Source organism: Phascolarctos cinereus, unplaced genomic scaffold (genome assembly GCF_003287225.1).
Source record: "Phascolarctos cinereus isolate Bilbo 61053 unplaced genomic scaffold, phaCin_HiC Scaffold_8;HRSCAF=390, whole genome shotgun sequence".
Lineage (NCBI taxonomy): Eukaryota > Metazoa > Chordata > Mammalia > Diprotodontia > Phascolarctidae > Phascolarctos > Phascolarctos cinereus.
This window is the reverse complement of record NW_027556291.1, coordinates 42,245,665-42,260,857: the sequence shown is the minus strand read 5'-3', so window position 1 is coordinate 42,260,857 and position 15,193 is coordinate 42,245,665.

Here is a 15,193-nt window from a genome sequence, read left to right as displayed (position 1 = left end):
GAGCCTAGGGATCTCAGTGGCAAAGGGCAGGAGGTAGTATATGGGGGGGGGCAGTGGTGTGAGAATAGCTTCTGTGAAAGCATAGAAAGCAGGAAGTAGATTATTGATTCAGGGGAACAGCAGATAGGCCTGTCCACAAGAACTTGGTGTACATGAAAGGCAGGAACATGAAATCATCCTGGAAAGGTAGATGGGAACCAGGTTATGGAGGTATTAAATACCACACTGAGGAGTTCTTATCTTATCTTCCTGACAGTGAGGAGCTATTGAAGATTTTTGATTATGGGATTATAGAAGATTTATGGAAAAACACAGCTAAGAATCGCACAGAGGTAGCAAGAGGTCCTTGTATAAAATCACAGATCTATTAAAGCATCAAGTAGGTTTATACAGATGAGGCAGCACTTTATGATTGTTGTGTTTTAAGTTAATGAGTTTGAGTTGTTTGTTTTTTTCAGATCTTTGCCTTTTCTCTTTTGATAATTTCCTGTTTTATAGCCTTTGAAAGGTTTGTCCATTCTTAGATATTAAAATTAGCAAACTTGTATTAGTTTGTAGTTTAAGAGACAGTCTGATGACGGTATTGTGATAGAAGTCAGAGGGGCAGGGCTAATCCTGCCTTATTCTCCATCTTGAAGGGGTAATTTTGGAAATCGAGCTTTTGACAATTCTGTTAATTCTGTCTTTTCCCTCACAAACCATCATAACCTGTCTGCTTCTTTCTTCCTGTGATGCTTCGCTGGGTACATGGAGATCACCTTGGGCCCTGCTAGCCATGTCAGGAAAACCCAAGCTCCTGCTAGCCATGTCAGGAAAACCCAAGCTCTGGCAGGTCCCACCAGGCTGAGGCATTATGGGTACTATTAGAAACCATCTAAGGTCACTTCAGAAAGGCCCATCACCAAAATGAAGGCCAAGAGATAGTAGGCGTTGGGCCACCACAATTTGAGAAACTAGTAAAGCATTGAAGGGTTATCATGAGCTTCCTCTTTTCCTCAATTCTAGATCTCAGATCCCCTTGATCTCATCCCCTTTTGCTACAGTTTCTGAGGAAATGCTGACCCTTCTCCTCACCAAAATCAACAGGTCAATCCCTCTACTTCTCCGTCTCATCTCATCACCTGCTGTCTCCTTTAAGAGCATAATCCTTCAATCACTCCCCACTCTTAATTGACAACCTCTCCTTATCCACTGTCTCTTTCCCTTCCTGCCTATATATAGGGGCCAATTAACAAGTATTTAATAAGGGCCTATTATGTACAACTCATTGTGCTAAGCACTGAGGATACAAAGCAAAAGTGAAAATATTCTTCGTCCCCGAGGGGTTACATTCTATCATGAGAGACAAAGTGTAACATATAGTTGTAAACAAAATAGATACAAGGTCATGGCAGTTTGGGGAAAGGGATACATGCAAAAGATGTGGATAGAAACTGTGGAGGTGAAATGGATAATTGTAACTGATTGGCTATTGGGAAGCATGAAGCATAGGGACAAAGTCAAGAACTACTTCAAGGTTGTGAATCCAGGTGATGAGAAGGTTGGTTGTGCCCTCAATAGAAATACAGAAAGAAAGCCTTCACGTAAAAGATGGCATTTGAGCTGAAACTAGAAGAAAATCAGGCATCCTGGGGCAGAAGTGAGAACAGAGTGCATTCCAGGTATATGAGCCCACCAGTGCCAAGGTTCAGAGGTGAGAGATAGAAGGCCCCAAGTAAGGAAGAGAAGAGACCCATTTGGCTTATAGAAACTTCTAAGGGGAGTAATGCATAATAAGGTGGGAAAGGTAAGTGGGAGCCAAATTGTGAAGCGCTTAGAATGCCAAATAGAAGTTTCTTTCTTTCTTTTTGTCATTGGATGTTTTACTTAACGCAAATACAAATGTACCAAACAGTATACGAATGTTCTTCACTCCTCAGGTAAGCATTCCTCCAATGAACGATCTAGATGGCTTTATAGTTCTCAGAGGAAAGACAGTGAATGATATCTACATGGTAAGGACTCATCACTTCGATGTTGGGCATCCACAAGTTCATCAATCCACAGTGTGGCATGGGTTTTGTCTTCTCGTTACTTCCATAACTAATATTGTTGTTGATTCATTTTAGTTGTGTCTGACTCTTTGTGACCTCATTTGGGATTTTCTTGGCAAAGATACTGGAGTGATTTGCCATTTCCTTCTCCAGCTAATTTTATAAATGAGGAAACTGAGGCAAACAGGGTTAAGTGACTTGCCCAGGGTCGCACAGCTAGTAAGTGTCTGAGGTCGGATTTGAACTCAGGACTTCCTGGCTGCAAGCTAGCTACTCATAACTAATATTAGGGAGCCAAATTTGGCCCTTGGACCATCTGAGCATCCAGCTGTCATTGCCTCTGGGGTTTATGCCACTTTTGCCTGATCTTAACTTTTGTCACCAAATATTTCCTAAGGGCTTATTCTGTGCCAGGCACTGGCACTAAGTGCTGGGTATGCAAAGAAACATCTCTGTAAGAAATGTCTGGGGGCAGCTAGGTGGCGCAGTGGATAGAGCACCAGCCTTGGAGTCAGGAGGATGTGAGTTCAAATCCAGCCTCAGACACATAACACTCCTTAGCCATGTGACCCTGGGCAAGTCACTTAACCCCATTGCCTAGCCAAAAAAAAAAGGAAAAGAAAGAAATGTCTGGTAAAGGCCTTCTCCCAAAGCAGATCATCCCTTTGTCTACAAGTTCTAGGCTTAGAGAGTCTTTTGGGATGCACAGAGCTTATGACTTGCCCTGGATTACACACAGTCAGAAAGCATTTGTTAAGTACCAAGTACATGCCAGGCACTGTGCTAAGCACTAGAGATTTTTAAAAAAAAAAAGGCAGAAAACAGTTCCTACCTTCATGGAGCTCTCATTTTAACAGGTAAAAAACCATGTAAATAAATCAAGACATGAGATCTACAAAGTCGTGATGGAAAGAGAGGGCACTAGCAGATGGGGGGTTCTGGGAATACAGCTAGGTGGCGCAGTACATATAGAATGTTGGAGCTGGAGTCAGGAAAACCGGATTTCAAATCTGACCTCAGACACTAACCCTGTTGATCAAGGCAAGTAATTTAATTTGTCTCTGCCTCAGTTTCCTCATCTATAAATTGAGGTTACTGCTAGCACCTAACTCCCAGGGTTCTTACGAGGACAAAAAGAGTTATGTGTCTAAAGCCAACCTTTGCCAGCCTTAAAATACTGTATATATGCTTTTAAGAATGTCTTCTCACAGAAGGTAATATTTGAGCTTCATCTTAAAGGAAGCTGCATCTTAAAGGAAGTCAAAGAAACTCAGATGGAGATGCATGGTCATGGATTTCCAGGCATATAGGACACTCAGTGCTAAAGTGCAGAGTCAGGAGATGAAGTCACATGCTTGAGGAGCTATAAGGAAACCAGAGGGACTGAACAGCCAAACACATGAAAGGGAACCAAGTGTAAGAAGACTGGAAAAATTTGAAGGGGTCATGTTATAAAGAGCTTGGAATGCCAAATGCAAGACTGTTTAATCCTCAAGGTGATAAGGAACCGCTAGGAGCAGCTAGGTGGTACTACAGTGGATAGTGTGTTGGGCTTGGAGTCAGGAAGACCTGAGTTCAAATCCGACCTCAGACAGTTACTAGCTTAACATCTGTCTGCCTCAGTTTCCTCTTCTGTAAAATGAGTTGGCGAAGGAAATGGCAAACCACTCCAAGAAAACGCCAACTGGGGTCTCGAAGAGTTGGACAAGAATGAAACAACTGAACAACAAAAATAAGGCGCCACTAGAGTTCATTGACTGTTCAGTTGACATGGTCAGACCCGCACTTTAGAAAAATCATGTTGTCAGCTGAGTGAAGGATGAGTTGAAATGAAGGGAGACTTGAGGCAGGGAGATCAGATGAGTTTAATAGATAACAGCCTCCAGGACCTAGACTGGGTAATAAAATTCAGATTTTAGACTTAGAAATACAAACTTCAAAGGAGGAGAAGTTACTTAGTCAAAGTGCTATAAAGAGAATCTGGAAATGGTAAGGGGGGACAAAGAATATTCCAATTCCTCTACCATGACCAATGAGTCTTAGGTGTTAGCAAAAGTTTTACCAGAACTGGGAAAAAATGGCAAGTGAAGTGATTTTATCAGAAGGGAGTTATGTCTCAATGAAGATTAGAAGATGGAAGGAGTGAAGAAGGAATAGATTTTGGATGAGAGGAAGTTCATTAATTTTGGAGCAGGCATTCCAGCAGACACAGTGGAAAGGGCAGGCATATCTGGAAGGGGTCAATTGCAGGGTGTAGGTGAGGTTGAGCTAGAAAGGTGTGAGGGAGGGGTGAGTTGAGGATAGAGGCATGTGTCCAATCTGGTGGACTTTAGGGTTCTCTTTTTGACAATTTTAGGCTTTTTGAGGGCTCTGAGGACAGCCATGTTGCTATGAGGACAAAGATGGCAGCCTCCACCATGAGCACTACTGAACTGAGGGAAGGAGAGAGAAGGTACTCCCTGGCACATTTCAAACTTCATTGACAGTCTCAATAATCATATCCGCTAATTCTCTCAGTACCCTAGTATACAATACATAGGATCTTAAATTTCCAATTCAAAAGCACTTTAGAAGCTCTGCAATCCAACCCCATCATTCTTGAATCTCTGAAACATCTGGTCATGCTGCCTACCCTCTGTTCCTAGACACTCTTTCCTTCCTGGGTTTTCATTCAACATGGCCACATCTTTCCAACCATCTCCCTAACTTCCCTTGGCCTTTTTAGGGCATTACTATCCTTAGGTTGACCCAATTCTAGCCTTATCACTCTCCATCTCCATCCTCTAAAAAGAATTGTCAAGTTTCTTTCCGTAACTTCTCATGCATCTATCCCTTTTTCTCCACTCACATGGCCACTACCTTCATTCAGGCCTCTTCACCTTTTACCTGACTGCTGTAGTAGTCTGCTGATTGGGTGCTCAGCTGCCAGGCTCTCCCCAATCCAATCCATCCTCTATATAGCTGCAACACTATATTCCTAAAGTAAGTCTGACCATTTCGTTGCTCTGTTCAGGAAGCTTCAGGGATATCTAGCTGCACCTAGAATAAAATACACATTCGCCTTTGTGTCATTTAAAGCCCTATATGCTATGATTCTAACCTATCTTTCCAGAAGGATTTCATATTACTTCCTCTCACTCATTCCCCATTCAGCCAAACTGGCCTCTCTGTTGTTCCCTATATGTGACATTCTATTTCTTGCCTCTGAGCCTGGATGGCACTCACTTATCACTTCCACCTCTTGAAATCCCTAGTGCCTTTCAAGGCTCAATTCAAGTGAATTCCTTTAAGAGGCCTTTCTTTGGTCCCCTTTTCTCCCCAGCCCTCTCCCCCCTAGTTATTAGTATGGTCCGTCCACTGGCATTACCTTGTGTTTGCCATATCTATATTTTGTATGAGAGGCAGCACTGTGTAGAGAGTCAAACTCAGAATCAGGAAGGGTTAGGCTCAAGTCCTGCCTCTAATACTTCCCGACTGTGAGACCTTGAGCAAGTCACTTCACTGCTGGTGCCCCAGGCAACTCTCTAAGACTAGAAGTTACTCATCTGCATTGGTAGAGGGAGTTTCCTCACTGAAAGTTCTCTACATGAATAAAATTACAGATCCAGAGAGAGAGAGAGAGAGAGAGAGAGAGAGAGAGAGAGAGAGAGAGAGAGTGAGAGAGAGTATGTGTGTATAGTGAGGTAGCTAGGTGGTACGGTGGATAAATGGCTAGGCCTGGAGTCAGGAACACCTGATTCAAATCTGGACTCAGTCACTCACTAGCTGTGTGACTCTGGGCAAGTCACATAATCTTTGCCTCAGTTAATTCAACTGTAAAATGGGAATCATAATAGCACCTACCTCCCAAGGTGGTTGTAAGGATCAAATGAGATAATATTTATATAGCATTTAGTACAATGCCTGGCATATAGTAAGCACTATATAAATGCTACCTATCTATCTCTAGTCATCTATATACATAAACATATACAGTTAGCCCTTCCATATCACAACATTCCCCATCTTGGTTTCAATATCTTACAGGTCTGCCTAAGAAATTAAATCCAAATTTTGGGGGAGTTTTGCAGAAACCGCAAACACGAGAAGGCCAGCAGACAACACAGAAAAGTTTAGAAAACCAGAAACGCATAAAATATATGTATAATATTGTATAATATCAAGAAAAAAGAGGAGGAAATTTGTGAAGCCAGGAGACTTCTTCTCTGGTACCAAGGCAGGGCTGAGAAATTCTACCCGAATTTTCCAAATTGGGGGAAAGGGGACTCTGTGCCCCTAACCCCTGCCACATGGAAGGGATAATTGTATATAAATTATATAAGTATGTGTGTGTGGGTATAGATAGACATGTATGTATGTTATTTACACATGCACATTTGTATTTACTTATGGTCATACATGCTGTTATTTCCCCAGTAGAATATAAGCTCTTTGAGGGCAGGAAATCATCTGGTTTTTTTATCTTTGAATCTTCAGGACCTAGCACAGTACCTTACACACAGTAGAATCTTTTTTTTTTTAATAATTAATTTATTTTTAGTTTTCAACATTCACTTCCATAAGATTTTGAGTTTTAAATTTTCTCCCCCTCCCTCTCCAAGACGGCATGCAATAGGCTCTACTTATACATTCATATTAAACATATTTTCACATTAGTAATGATGTAGAGAAGAATTAGAACTAATGGGAAGAACCACAAAACAAAGCAACAAAGGAAAAGGAGAACAAATAGTATGCTTCCATCTGAATTCAGGCTCCTAAGTTCTTTCTCTGCATGTGGATAGTATTTTCCATCATGAGTCTTTTGGAGCACACAGTAGAGTCTTAATAAATGTTTGCTAAACTGAATTTAATTGTAATCTGTGAGGGTGAAGGGAGTATGAACACAGATGAAATCATGACCTTTGGGGGCACTGAGAGTTTTCTTCCCTTAATGCTGCTATTCTTTTATTTCAGTCTCATTGTTCTGACTGGCAAAAGTTGCTGCTGCTGCTATTTTATAATTTTTATTGTGGAATCCAGCTATTTCATCATTGATTAATTTATTTTCTTGTTTTGCTAGTCAAGAATTTATCTCCTCTCCACATTTGAGAATGAGAATACTATTCCATGTACTTCTGGTTTTTGTTTGTTCATGGCTTTTATATTTAAGATTCCACATAGAATTGATACTTACTAGCTATGTGACCCTGGGCAAGTCACTTAACCCCATTTGCCTCAGTTTCCTCATCTGTAAAATGAGCTGGAAGGGGCAGCTAGGTGGCACAGTGGATAGAGCTCTGGCCTTGGAGGCAGGAGGACCTGAGTTCAAATACGGTCTGAGACACATAACACACAACACTTACTAATTGTATGACCCTGGGCAGGTCACTTAACCCCAATTGCCTAGCCAAAAAAAAAATGAGCTAGAGAAGGAAATGGCAAACCACTCCAGTATTTTTGCCAAGAAAACCCCAAATGAGGTCACAGAGAGTCAGATCAAACCGACTGAACAACACCAACAAAAATAGAATTGATTGTGTTGTGTGATGTAAAGTGTAGATCAAAATGCATTTTCCCCAGTTTTCCAAATAGCATGTGCCACATGATGATTCCGTTTGCCCATTATTTAATTTCATAGCATATTGTTTATATGTAATTGGACTTATTTCTAGGGTTGAGAGACTTTTACACTGCTGTATATTTTTTTAAATCTTGAACCCAGTATCAGATGTTTTTTTTTAACAGTTGTCATTTTATCCTTCTTTTTTTTTTTATTAATTTCTTTTGATTTATCAACAATCACTTCCATATGCTTTTGAGTTTAAAATTTTTCTCCCACTTCCTCCATATCACCCTCCCTAAGATGGCACACGATCTGATATAGGCTTTACATATACATTCCTATTAAACATATTTTCACATTAGTGATATTGTAAGTAAGAATTAGAACCAATAGGAGGAACCACCAGAAAGAGGAAACAAAACTCAATAGTAGAGAGAAAAAATAGCGAATAGTGTGCTTCAATCTACATTCAAATTCCATAGTTCTTTCTTTGGATGTGGACAGCATTTTCCATCACGAGGCCTTTGGAGATGTCTTAGGTCCTTGTATTGCTGGGAAGGGTTAAGTTTATCGATATTAGTCATCGCACAACGTGGCTGTTATTGTGTACAACGTTCTCTTGGTCCTGCTCAGTTTACTCAGCATCAGACCATACAAGTCTTTCCAGGTTTTTCTGAAGTCAGTCTGTTCATCATTTCTTATAGCACAATAGTATTTCATTACATATACCACAACTTGCTCAGCCATTCCCCAGTGGATGGGCATCCTCTCAATTTCCAATTCTTTGCCACCACAAAAAGAACTGCTATGAATATTTTTGTACATGTGGGTCCTTTTCCCATTTGTGTGATCTCTTTGGGATATAGCCCTAGAAGTGCTATTGCTGGGTCAAAGCATATGCACATTTTTATAGCCCTTTGGGTACAGTTCCAAATTGCTCTCCAAAATGGTTGGATCATTTCACAACTCCACCAACAATGCATTAGTGTTCCAATTTTCCCACATCTTCTCCAACATTTATCATTTTCCTGTTTTGTCATGTTGGCCAATCTGATAGGTGTGATGTGGTACCTCAGAGTTGTTTTGATTTGCATTTCTCTAATCAATAGTGATTTAGAGCATTTTTTCATATGACTATAGATGGCTTTAATTTCTTCATCTGAGAACTGCCTGTTCATATCCTTTGACCATTTATCAATTGGGGAATGACTTGTATTCTTATAAATTTGACTTAATTCTCTCTATATTTTAGAAATGAGGCCCTTATCAGAGAGACTGGTTGTAAAAATTCTTTCCCAATTTTCTACCTTCCTTCTAATCTTAGTTGCATTGGCTCTGTTTGTGTAAAAACTTTTCAATTTAATGTAATCAAATTTATCTGTTTTGCTTTTTGTAATGTTCTCTATCACCTGTTTGGTCATGAATTCTTCTGTTCTCCATAGTTCTGATAGGTAAACTATTCCTTGCTCTCCCAGTTTGCTTACAGTATCAGCCTTCATATCTAAATTATGAATCCATTTTGACTTTATTTTGGTATATGGTGTGCAATTTTGATCAATGCCTAGTTTCTGCCGTGCTCTTTTCCAGTTTTCCCAGCAGTTTTTGTCAAAGAGTGGGTTCTTATCACAGAAGCTGGGGTCTTTGGGTTTATCAAACAATAGATCACTATAGTCATTGACTACTGTGTCTTACATACTTAACTTATTCTACTGATCCACCCATTTTATCCTTCTTTAGATGGAGCTGGGATCTCATGGGGATGGGCACTCCTTCCACAGGAGCACATTAGAAGGCCTTTCAATTGAGTCTGCATGTTTGACATTAGTCTGTGACTCGAATAAGTCCGCCACAGAGGGTCCACTCAGAACAGCAGAGGCTTTCTAGTTCTTCTTACAGTAGGCTGCTCAGTTTTAGGAAAGATGTCCATAAGCTGGAGAGCGTCCAGGCCACTTGGACTGCTTTGGTGAATGGGCACGAGGTCAAGCTGTATGAGAAATAGTTGAAGAATCTTGGAGAATAGAAGCCTTGTTGGAGGGAGGTAGGGAGAGAACAGAGGAGGAGAACATGTTATTTGTCTATACGTACTAGAAGGGCCATCATGGTGAAGAGGGGTCCAACCTGTTCTGCTTGTTCCTAGAGGACAGAATTAGAAGCAAAGTTTCAGAGAGATGGGTTTTGGCTTGTCAGGAAAAGCTTCCTCACTAGTAGAGCTGTATCAGCATGGAATAGGCTGCCTTGGGAGGGAGTGAACTCCCCCTCCCTGAAAGTTTTCAAGCAGCAGTCGGATGCCCATTTATCTGGGATGTAGAGGGGATTCAGGTTCAGATATGGGTTGGGCACACACCAACCCAATGGTATCTAATGTTCCTTGTAGCCCTAGGATTTCATGTTTCTGTCATATGTTGTTCCTCCCCATCCCATCACCACACTGGGGGCTTGGACAGAAATCCTTCATTGAGAAGCAACAGTTCAGTGGTGCTTGTAGACAGTCGGAGAACTTAGATTCAAACCATCCCTTTGCCTTGTTCCACAAAGGTGACCAGAAGCTGAAGGAGGTGGCAAGAGGGGCCATTTTGTCTATTCATGGGTTAACTAGACTTCTGAAACTGGCATCTATATAAGGACACGGGCAAATTTGTACTTAATTGAGAAACTGGTAAGTAGATGCTGAAAATGGAAGAGTGGGGTTGATTGTAGGACCAAGAGCTTGGGCATTCAAGGAGATAAGGCAGGGCCAGCTAGGTGGTGCAGTGGATAGATCTCCAGCCTTGGAGTCAGGAGGACTTGAGTTCAAATCCAGCCTCAGACACTTGACACAAGCTGTGTGACCCTGGGCAAGTCACTTAATGCCAATTGCCTCACCAAAAAGAAGAAATAATAATACAACATAATAAAAAAAAATTAGATAAGTCAGCCTCAACAAGGCCTTTTTCATCAGAGACTAGAAGAGAGTGAGAGATAATTGGAGATAATGTCACAGAAAACTCCATGCTTTCTACATAGTAAGGAGGACTTAGTCAAATGTGTGCTAAATAGAAGAGAAATTATGCAAAAGCAAGTCTTTTTTTTACTTTTTCCAATTATATGTAAAGATAGTTTTCATCATTCTTTTTTTTTTATAAGATTTTGATTTCCTGATTTTTCTCCCTATCTCCCTTCCTCCTCCTCCCCAAGATGGCAAGCAATCTGATACAGGTTATACATATGCAATCATGTAAACATATTTTCACATTAGTCATGTTGTAAAAGAAGAAACAGAACAAGGGGAAAACCTTGGGGAGGGGGGGAAGTGAAAATAGTACAATTCAATCTGCATTGAGACTCCATAGTTTTTTCTCTGGAAGTGGGTAGCATTTTCCATAATGAGTCTTTTGGACTTGTGTTAGATCATTGTATTTTTGAGAAGAGCTAAGTCTATCATAGCTGATCATCGCACAATGTTGATGTTACTGTGTACAACATTCTCGTGGTTCTGAAAAGCAAGTCTTTTTAAAAAAAATTTTAACATGTTTTTAAAATCTTGGGTTACAGATGTTCTCCCTTCCTCCCTCCCTACCCACCCTCACTGAAAAGGCAAGCATCCTGATACAGGTCATAGATGTGCAGCCATGCAAAACACCTCCATAGTAGTTATGTTGTGAAAAACTTAAGTATATTTCCCTTCATCCTATCCTACTCCCCATTTATTCTATTCTCTCTTTTGACCCTGTCCTCCTCAGAAGTATTTGCTTTTGATTATCCCCTCTCCCAGTCTGCCCTCCCCTCTATCAACCCCCTGCTCTCTTGTCCCCTTCCCACCTTATTTTCCTGTAGGGTAAGATAGATTTCCATACCCCATTGTGTATGTTATTCCCTCCTTAAGGCAAATCCTATGAGAATAAGATTCACTCATTCCCTCTCACCATCCCCCATTTCCCCACCACTGTAAAAGCCTTTTCTTGTCTGTTTCATGTGAGATAACATACTCCATTCTACTTCTCCCTTTCTCCTTCTCCCAGTATAGTCCTCTCTCACCCCTTAATTTTATTTTCCAGATATCACCCCTTCATCTTCAGCTCACCCTGTGCCCTCTATCTATGTATACATACTTATAATTTTTTTTCCCCTCCCACTACCTTAATACTGACAAAGGACTCATGAGTTACAAATATCATCTTTCCGTGCAGGAATGTAAACAGTTCAGCCTTAATAAGTCTTTTATGACTTCTCTTTCCTGTTTACCTCTTCCATGTTTCACTAGAGTCTTGTATTTGAAAGTCAAATTTTCTATTCAGCTCTGGTCTTTTCCTCAGGAATGCTTAAAAGTCCCCTCTTTCATTGAATGACCATTTTTTACCCTGAAGGATTATAAACTCAGTTTTGCTGGGTAGGTGATTCTTGGGTATATCTCCTTTGCCCTCCAGAATATTGTATTTCATGCCCTGCAGTCCTTTTATGTAGAAGCTGCTAAATCTTGTGTCATCCTGATTGTGTTTCCACAATACTTGAATTGTTTCTTTCTGGCTGCTTGTAATATTTTCTCCTTGACCTGGGAACTCTGGAATTTGGCTACAATATTCCTAGGAGTTTTCCTTTGTGGATCTCTTTCAGGAGGTGATCGGTGGATTCTTTCCATTTCTATTTTGCCCTCTGGTTCTAAAATATCAGGGCAGTTTTCCTTGGTAATTTATTGAAAGATGATGTCTAGGCTCTGTTTTTGATCATGGCTTTCAGATAATCCAATAATTTTTTAAGTTCTCTGTCCTGGATCTATTTTGCAGGTCAGTTGTTTTTTCAATGAGATATTCTCTTCTATTTTTTCATTCTTTTGGATTAGTGTTACAGTGCCTTTATTTCTCAAATTGTCAGTAGCTTCCAATTTCTCCATTCTAATTTTTAAGGAAATATTTTCTCCAGTAAGTGAAAAGCAAGTCTTTGATAGCAAATTTATTTCTTTTCTTTACAATTCAGGGAAATTACATCACACAGGTGTGGGCAAAACTTACCCTTATTTGAGATCCTCTGTCCAGCAAAAACTACTTCTTAAAGACAACCAAGGGGGCAAACTCTGTCCTGTGGAAGGCAGGGTGGAAGTCCTTTTGCATTAGAACTTGCCAATTAAAGGTTAAACACCATCAGGGGAGTGGGCGAAGCCCTGTCCTCCCTTGTAAGCACTAAAGGCCAAGGTAATTGAAGTGTTTCCTGCCTTCTTTATCCTCTAGAACCAGCTCCACTCCATTTGCCAAGGAACTGTCACAATGGTTTGAAGCTGAAAGAATCAATAAAAGGAGGTAATGGACACACAGCACTCATGGAACACCTCCCCCATCCCTCTCAGCAGAAGACCTAGCTTCCTACTTTAATGAAAAAATAGAGGACATCCATCAATACCTTAAAACCACTGACAGGGTCCCTGTTCCTCTCTGTCCTGCCTTTAATCTCAGACATGGGGGCTGTCATTCACTTCCCTGAGGACAAGTCCTCTGCTAGAGCCCTGGACCTCATCCTTTCCTTTCTCCTCCAGCAGCTAACCTCCACAATTATGCCCTATCTTTAGTTTTCTGTCTCTATCCCTGCTGCATAAAAACACCACTGAGTACTACCCATCCTTTAAAAAAACAAAAAAACAAAAAACTCTCTTTATTGATATCTCCTCAAAGTACCTTATAACAGCCAAATACCTACTGAGTCTCAGTCAATACCTCTATGCAATCAATTGCCAAGTATTGTTATCTCTCTCTGGACAATGTCTTGCAAATCTTTCTACTTCTTTTCCCTCACATGAGCACCATCTTAGTTTAGGCCTTCTCACTTCTTGTCTGGGCTCTTAATTGTAATTTGTAACTGCCCCTAATTAGCCTCCTTTCCTAAAGTCTCTCCCAACTCCAGTCCATCCCCCACACAGATGCCAAAGTGATTTTCCTTAACCCAGTTCTGACCATGTCATTCCCCTATGCACTAAATTCCAGTGTCGCCTTATCACCTCTCAAATCAGTTACCAAATCCTCTGTTTTATAGTGCATCTTCTGCTCTCCACCCCCATCCAGGATCTTCTCCAGGATAAGCACGGCACCCCCTGCTTTTGCTTGCAGTGATGTACAAGATATAATGTTACCTCCTGCTGAGAGGCTGAGTGTCAAGGAAGGACTTGAGACTAATCTTGTGCATCTTACCTTAGTCATCTCTCCAATCACTGATACTCTTCCTGGACTCCCTCCTCATACTTTCATCCCCTTATATACACTCCGTCCCAGTAATTGTAAGCCCCTGGGTGCCAATATACAAACCTCTTTTCCCCAACCTCAACTCACCACTCCCTTTTGCTCATCCACTTCAACCCAATCCGCACAATGCCCCCTCCAGGTCTGTCCATCCCTTCCCCTGTACCTTCTGGAATGCCTGCTCCATAATTAACAAACTTCCTTTCTCATTCGTCCCATATTCTGGGCCTCACTGAGACATGGTTCCCTCCTAATGACACCACTTCCCTTCCTTTTCAAGCACTGCTTAAACTTTCTCTCATACCCCCTGATTTATTGGTCCTAGTGGTGGAGCTGGAATGCTATTCTCTCTTCATCGCTACTTCCAGACTCTTCCTTGACCACCTTCACTAGGTAGCCTTTCTTCCTTTAAGGTTCATGTATTGCCCAATCCAGATCTTGGTGGCTATTATTTACTGACCACTAGGAAAGTCTCCTTCTTTCCTTAGTAAGTTCAGTGCCTGGATCATGATCTTTCTCTCCTACCCATCTCCTGTCTTCTCACTAGGGAACTGATAGATAGATAGATAGAGATAGAGATACTTACTCAAGCAGCCCAGTATCTAAGTTCTTCAACCTACTCCAGACTATTCCTATGATCTACTGCTCTATTCTACCTTAGCTACACACAGAGATGGTCACACCATTGATCTTGCCATCACCCATGAGGGTTCCATTCCCATGCTCATAAATTGTAATTCTTTCACATAATCTTGATCCTTTATCATTCTTATCTTCCCCACTTCCTAATAACCCCTAGCATTCTATGTGACTTCAATTCAGTCCCTTAATCCCTTCTTTCCCAGGCCATCACCCCTGCACTGGCTATACCCTCCTTCCTTCTCTAGCTCAACTCCTTGAGAATCAATTCAACTTGGTATGAACCTCTACTCTCAAATCCCTTGTCCCCTTGTCTTACCACCACACCTGGTCAAATCCCAACTCTGATTTACTACTTTCTCTACACTAAATCATATGCTGTTAAACAGACCTGGAGAAAATTATGAAATCATGCTGACTGGACCCACCACAAATTTATGTTGTTCAGTCTCAACTGGGCCCTTCATGGAGCAAGGCAGATATTCTATTCCTCCATACTCACTTTGCTATCCAAAGGCTGTACCAAACCTTTCCATCTCTCCTCAAAAGTTCCACAACACCCTCACCTACTTTATTAACAGGGTACCTAGCCTTAGAATTCACTGGAAAAAAAAAAGACCATTCATGGAGAGAATGTCATCTCACATCATTTAGACATCTACTATCTTCCTTCTTCTCTTCAGTCTCAAATAAGGAGGTGACCATTTTCCTTGATCTGCATTTAAGTAAGTTCTTCACCTAGAACTGCCCACACCAAAGAAACCACAGATCCTGCC